Raw genomic sequence first — 7,500 nt, 5'->3', positions numbered from 1 at the left:
ACCGGCGCGGCGCCGATGGAGGACAACTGGGTCAGACGGGTCGTCTCGATCTCGCTACCGATAGGTCGGGCAGAGTGCGACACGCGTGTGACGAGGGGACGGCGAACCGCTGCCTCGGCAATCATCGGCTTCACGGGTGCCATGTGCACTTGCCCATTGAGGCCAACCCGCAGGCTGGAGGAGCCGTCCGCCCGAACACCGGCACCACGGCCGGCCGGCGGGGGCCCTCCAAAGGCGGGTCTGGTTTACCGCTAGGTCAGTGGGGGCTCAGGGGGTTGGGGTGCGTGCGAGCGCGGCCGGGTGGGGGGCAATGGCCCCCCGGGTGGCCGCGCCGGAGGTGTCACTCGCCTCCAGTGAGCACTCGGCTCCTCTCTGTCGGACACCCGGAGGTGAAGCGCGGGCCCTGCTACCGCGCCGGAGGTCCCACTGGCCTCCAATGAGCACACTCGGCTCCTCTTTGTCGGACACCCGGAGGTGAGGCGCGGGCCCCTCTTACCCGCGCCGGAGCCTCAGCTTGCCTTCCAGTGAGCTGGGCTCCTTTTTTATTTTCTTTGGAGTGGGCCACCCGGAGGTGGAGAGCGACCCGCAGACGAAGCACGGCCAGGGGCCGCCGGATGCCGCCCATGGCGGGCGCTCCCACTCCTCTGACACCTGCGAAGCAGCAAAGTGCTCCTTTTCGATTCCTTCCGCCACCCGGAGGTGGAGCGCGGACCCAGCCACCGCGCCGGAGCGAGCAGCAGCCTCGCTCCGAGTGTGCGCCCGCAGACGAAGCACGGCCAGAGGCCGCCGGATGCCGCCCATGGCGGGCGCACACACTTTTCTGACACCTACGAAGCACCCAAGTGCTGCTTTTTGGGATTCGCCACCCGGAGGTGGAGCGCGGACAAAGCCACCGCGCCTAGTGTGCACCCGCAGACGAAGCACGGCCAGAGGCCGCCGGATGCCGCCCATGGCGGGCGCACACACTCTTCTGACACCTTCGTAGCACCAAAGTGCTGCTTTTTGGGATTCGCCACCCGGAGGTGGAGCGCGGACAAAGCTACCGCGCCGGAGCGAGCAGGAGCCTCGCTCCGAGTGTGCACCCGCAGACGAAGCACGGCCAGAGGCCGCCGGATGCCGCCCATGGCGAGCGCACACACTTTGCGGACACCTCGGATTGGCCACCCGGAGGTGGAGAGCGACCCGCAGACGAAGCACGGCCAGGGGCCGCCGGATGCCGCCCATGGCGGGCGCTCTCGCTCCTCGGACAGCTCCATCGGCGCAGCATGGCGCTCGCGGTCGTCATTACCCGCTGGCGAGGCGCGGCCAGGGCCGCCAGGCGTCGCCTATCGCGTGCGCAAACTCCCAGCAAGCACCAACGTGCTCCTTTGGATGTTGTCATCCGGAGGTGATAGCGCGGCCCGGGCCGCCTGACGCGGCCCATCGCGGGCGCTCCTCGTCGGACACCTGCGTCACACAGCCTGGGTGCCAGCTGTGGAGTGACACTTGGAGAAAAAGAAGCACAAGTCACTCATATCAAAGTTCCCGTTCCCTTTTGTTTGTGTCACGCTTGGAAATGCTTGAGAGGTGACACTTTGTCAAAATTGCAGCTGGTGTCTCATCATCATCATCACCGCTGCTCATCAGCCTTCCTTGGATGCCTGCCATGCACGCGGCCCAACGGGGCACTCAGATGGGGTGGGTAGCCCGGACCGCCTTGCGCGGCCCAACACGGGCGCCCAGGGGGACGCGGAAACCCGTTTTAGAAAATAACCTCCAGGGGTTTTCCAAGAGCGGCACAGCCCCAGCTCACGTCCGTGTTTCAGTGCGTCAAAAGCGGATTCAAAAGTGTGCTTTTCTCGGTACTTCCCCTGGAGGTCAGTGTTTCTAAAAACTGGGTTTCCGAAATCGTGCTGGAGGTGTTTTGGTCAACCAGGAAAAATGGCATTTACGGGAGAGGGTAAAGTATACCCCCCCCCCCCCTCTCGGCTGATTTACCCTCTCCCGTAAACGCGTTTTTTCCTGGTCGACCAAAACACTCATTGACTCCCATTCATTTGACACTTTGTCATTTTTTCAGCACTTTTTTCGCGCATTGGGTACTCCGCCCATTCACTCCCATTCATTTGACACTTTGTCGTTTTTCCAGACCTTTTTTCACGCATTGGGTACTCCGCCCATTCACTCCCATTCATTTGACACTTTGTCGTTTTTTCAGCACTTTTTTCGCGCATTGGGTACTCCGCCCCATTCACTCCCATTCATTTCACACTTAGAAAAATCATCCGAGCGGCTCTCCACGCATTTTATAGCCGCTTTGGGGCTCCAGCCGCCTCGGCCTTCATTTCTGACTAGGCTCGTGTGGACTTTGTCGTTTTTTCAGCACTTTTTTCGCGCATTGGGTACTCCGCCCCATTCACTCCCATTCATTTCACACTTTGAAAAATCATCCGAGCGGCTCTCCACGCATTTTATAGCCGCTTTGGGGCTCCAGCCGCCTCGGCCTTCATTTCTGACTAGGCTCGTGTGGACTTTGTCGTTTTTTCAGCACTTTTTTCGCGCATTGGGTACTCCGCCCCATTCACTCCCATTCATTTGACACTTTGAAAAATCATCCGAGCGGCTCTCCACGCATTTTATAGCCGCTTTGGGGCTCCAGCCGCCTCGGACTGCATTTCTGACTAGGCTCGTGTGGACTTTGTCGTTTTTTCAGCACTTTTTTTACACATTGGGTACTCTGCCCCATTCACTCCCATTCATTTGACACTTTGAAAAATCATCCGAGCGGCTCTCCACGCGTTTTATAGCCGCTTTGGGGCTCCAGCCGCCTCGGACTGCATTTCTGACTAGGCTCGTGTGGACTTTGTCGTTTTTTCAGCACTTTTTTTACACATTGGGTACTCTGCCCCATTCACTCCCATTCATTTGACACTTTGAAAAATCATCCGAGCGGCTCTCCACGCGTTTTATAGCCGCTTTCAGACTCCTGCCGCCTCGCCTGCACTTCCGCCTCGGTCCGTTAGGATTTAGGCCTTTTTTCAGCACTTTTTCTCCGTTCCTCCGGGGCGACAGCGGCTCTCCACGCATTTTATAGCCGTTTTCAGACTCCTGCCGCCTCGCCTGCACTTCCGCCTCGGTCCGTTAGGATTTAGGCCTTTTTTCAGCACTTTTTCTCCGTTCCTCCGGGGCGACAGCGGCTCTCCACGCATTTTATAGCCGTTTTCAGACTCCTGCCGCCTCGCCTGCACTTCCGCCTCGGTCCGTTAGGATTTAGGCCTTTTTTCAGCACTTTTTCTCCGTTCCTCCGGGGCGACAGCGGCTCTCCACGCATTTTATAGCCGTTTTCAGACTCCTGCCGCCTCGCCTGCACTTCCGCCTCGGTCCGTTAGGATTTAGGCCTTTTTTCAGCACTTTTTCTCCGTTTCTCCGGGGCGACAGCGGCTCTCCACGCATTTTATAGCCGTTTTCAGACTCCTGCCGCCTCGCCTGCACTTCCGCCTAGGTCCGTTAGGATTTAGGCCTTTTTTCAGCACTTTTTCTCCGTTTCTCCGGGGCGACAGCGGCTCTCCACGCTTTTTATAGCGGTTTTCAGACTCCTGCCGCCTCGCCTGCACTTCCGCCTCGGTCCGTTAGGACGTGGGCCTTTTTTCAGCACTTTTTCTCCGTTCCTCCGGGGCGACAGCGGCTCTCCACGCTTTTTATAGCCGCTTTGGGGCTCCAGCCGCCTCGGCCTGCATTTCTGACTAGGCTCGTGTGGACTTTTTCAGCACTTTTTTTGTGCATTGGGTACTCTCGCCCATTGACTCCCATTCATTTGACACTTTGTCATATTTTCAGCACTTTTTTGGCGCATTGGGTACTCTCGCCCATTGCCTCCCATTCATTTGACACTTTGTCATATTTTCAGCACTTTTTTGGCGCATTGGGTACTCTCGCCCATTGACTTCAATGCATTTACTGCAACTCCTGCCTGTGTCCGCCAGAGGGCGTCTGGCTTAACAGCGGCTCTCCACGCTATTTCTATCCGCTTTGAGGCTCCAGGCAGCTCGGCCTGGGTTTCTGAATTTCTCCCTTGACACTTTGTTACTTTTTCACCTTTTTTCTCATTTCATCCAGGGACACAGCGGCTCTCCACAGACTTTCCCGCGGCCCCTGGGCTCCAGGACCCTAGGCATGGGTTTCTGAATTTCTCCCTTGACACTTTGCCATTTTTTCACCTTTTTCTTCATTTCATCCAGGGACACAGCGGCTCTCCACAGACTTTCCCGCGGCCCCTGGGCTCCAGGCAGCTCGGCCTGAGTTTCTGAATTTCTCCCTTGACACTTTGCCATTTTTTCACCTTTTTTCTCATTTCATCCAGGGACACAGCGGCACTCCACAGACTTTACAGCCGCCCCTGGGCTCCAGGCAGCTCGGCATGGGTTTCTGCCTAGCTCCCTTGACACTTTGCCATTTTTTCACCTTTTTTCTCATTTCATCCAGGGCAACAGCGGCTCTCACAGACTTTAGAACCGCCCCTGGGCTCCAGGACCCTAGGCATGGGTTTCTGCCTAGCTCCCTTGACACTTTGCCATTTTTTCACCTTTTTTCTCATTTCATCCAGGGACACAGCGGCTCTCCACAGACTTTCCCGCGGCCCCTGGGCTCCAGGACCCTAGGCATGGGTTTCTGCCTAGCTCCCTTGACACTTTGTTACTTTTTCACCCTTTTTCTCATTTCATCCAGGGACACAGCGGCTCTCCACAGACTTTGCATCCGCCCCTGGGCTCCAGGCAGCTCGGCCTGAGTTTCTGAATTTCTCCCTTGACACTTTGCCATTTTTTCACCTTTTTTCTCATTTCATCCAGGGACACAGCGGCTCTCCACAGACTTTCCCGCGGCCCCTGGGCTCCAGGCAGCTCGGCCTGAGTTTCTGAATTTCTCCCTTGACACTTTGCCATTTTTCCACCCTTTTTCTCATTTCATCCAGGGACACAGCGGCTCTCCACAGACTTTACAGCCGCCCCTGGGCTCCAGGACCCTAGGCATGGGTTTCTGAATTTCTCCCTTGACACTTTGCCATTTTTTCACCCTTTTTCTCATTTCATCCAGGGACACAGCGGCTCTCCACAGACTTTGCAGCCGCCCCTGGGCTCCAGGCAGCTCGGCCTGGGTTTCTGAATTTCTCCCTTGACACTTTGCCATTTTTCCACCCTTTTTCTCATTTCATCCAGGGACACAGCGGCACTCCACAGACTTTGCAGCCGCCCCTGGGCTCCAGGCAGCTCGGCCTGAGTTTCTGAATTTCTCCCTTGACACTTTGCCATTTTTCCACCCTTTTTCTCATTTCATCCAGGGACACAGCGGCACTCCACAGACTTTGCAGCCGCCCCTGGGCTCCAGGCAGCTCGGCCTGAGTTTCTGAATTTCTCCCTTGACACTTTGCCATTTTTCCACCTTTTTTCTCATTTCATCCAGGGACACAGCGGCACTCCACAGACTTTACAGCCGCCCCTGGGCTCCAGGCAGCTCGGCCTGAGTTTCTGAATTTCTCCCTTGACACTTTGCCATTTTTTCACCTTTTTTCTCATTTCATCCAGGGACACAGCGGCACTCCACAGACTTTCCCGCGGCCCCTGGGCTCCAGGACCCTAGGCATGGGTTTCTGCCTAGCTCCCTTGACACTTTGCCATTTTTTCACCCTTTTTCTCAATTCATCCAGGGACACAGCGGCTCTCACAGACTTTAGAACCGCCCCTGGGCTCCAGGACCCTAGGCATGGGTTTCTGCCTAGCTCCCTTGACACTTTGCCATTTTTTCACCTTTTTTCTCATTTCATCCAGGGACACAGCGGCTCTCCACAGACTTTCCCGCGGCCCCTGGGCTCCAGGCAGCTCGGCCTGAGTTTCTGAATTTCTCCCTTGACACTTTGCCATTTTTTCACCTTTTTTCTCATTTCATCCAGGGACACAGCGGCACTCCACAGACTTTACAGCCGCCCCTGGGCTCCAGGCAGCTCGGCCTGAGTTTCTGAATTTCTCCCTTGACACTTTGCCATTTTTTCACCTTTTTTCTCATTTCATCCAGGGACACAGCGGCACTCCACAGACTTTACAGCCGCCCCTGGGCTCCAGGCAGCTCGGCCTGAGTTTCTGAATTTCTCCCTTGACACTTTGCCATTTTTTCACCTTTTTTCTCATTTCATCCAGGGACACAGCGGCACTCCACAGACTTTCCCGCGGCCCCTGGGCTCCAGGACCCTAGGCATGGGTTTCTGCCTAGCTCCCTTGACACTTTGCCATTTTTTCACCCTTTTTCTCAATTCATCCAGGGACACAGCGGCTCTCACAGACTTTAGAACCGCCCCTGGGCTCCAGGACCCTAGGCATGGGTTTCTGCCTAGCTCCCTTGACACTTTGCCATTTTTTCACCTTTTTTCTCATTTCATCCAGGGACACAGCGGCTCTCCACAGACTTTGCAGCCGCCCCTGGGCTCCAGGCAGCTCGGCCTGGGTTTCTGAATTTCTCCCTTGACACTTTGCCATTTTTTCACCTTTTTTCTCATTTCATCCAGGGACACAGCGGCTCTCCACAGACTTTGCAGCCGCCCCTGGGCTCCAGGCAGCTCGGCCTGGGTTTCTGAATTTCTCCCTTGACACTTTGCCATTTTTTCACCCTTTTTCTCATTTCATCCAGGGACACAGCGGCACTCCACAGACTTTACAGCCGCCCCTGGGCTCCAGGCAGCTCGGCATGGGTTTCTGCCTAGCTCCCTTGACACTTTGCCATTTTTCCACCCTTTTTCTCATTTCATCCAGGGACACAGCGGCTCTCCACAGACTTTCCCGCGGCCCCTGGGCTCCAGGCAGCTCGGCCTGAGTTTCTGAATTTCTCCCTTGACACTTTGCCATTTTTTCACCTTTTTTCTCATTTCATCCAGGGACACAGCGGCACTCCACAGACTTTACAGCCGCCCCTGGGCTCCAGGCAGCTCGGCATGGGTTTCTGCCTAGCTCCCTTGACACTTTGCCATTTTTTCACCTTTTTTCTCATTTCATCCAGGGCAACAGCGGCTCTCACAGACTTTAGAACCGCCCCTGGGCTCCAGGACCCTAGGCATGGGTTTCTGCCTAGCTCCCTTGACACTTTGCCATTTTTTCACCTTTTTTCTCATTTCATCCAGGGACACAGCGGCTCTCCACAGACTTTCCCGCGGCCCCTGGGCTCCAGGACCCTAGGCATGGGTTTCTGCCTAGCTCCCTTGACACTTTGTTACTTTTTCACCCTTTTTCTCATTTCATCCAGGGACACAGCGGCTCTCCACAGACTTTGCATCCGCCCCTGGGCTCCAGGCAGCTCGGCCTGAGTTTCTGAATTTCTCCCTTGACACTTTGCCATTTTTTCACCTTTTTTCTCATTTCATCCAGGGACACAGCGGCTCTCCACAGACTTTCCCGCGGCCCCTGGGCTCCAGGCAGCTCGGCCTGAGTTTCTGAATTTCTCCCTTGACACTTTGCCATTTTTCCACCCTTTTTCTCATTT

Source organism: Dunckerocampus dactyliophorus, unplaced genomic scaffold (assembly GCF_027744805.1).
Source record: "Dunckerocampus dactyliophorus isolate RoL2022-P2 unplaced genomic scaffold, RoL_Ddac_1.1 HiC_scaffold_109, whole genome shotgun sequence".
In the NCBI taxonomy this organism is placed as follows: domain Eukaryota; kingdom Metazoa; phylum Chordata; class Actinopteri; order Syngnathiformes; family Syngnathidae; genus Dunckerocampus; species Dunckerocampus dactyliophorus.
Note: the sequence above shows the minus strand (reverse complement) of the source record.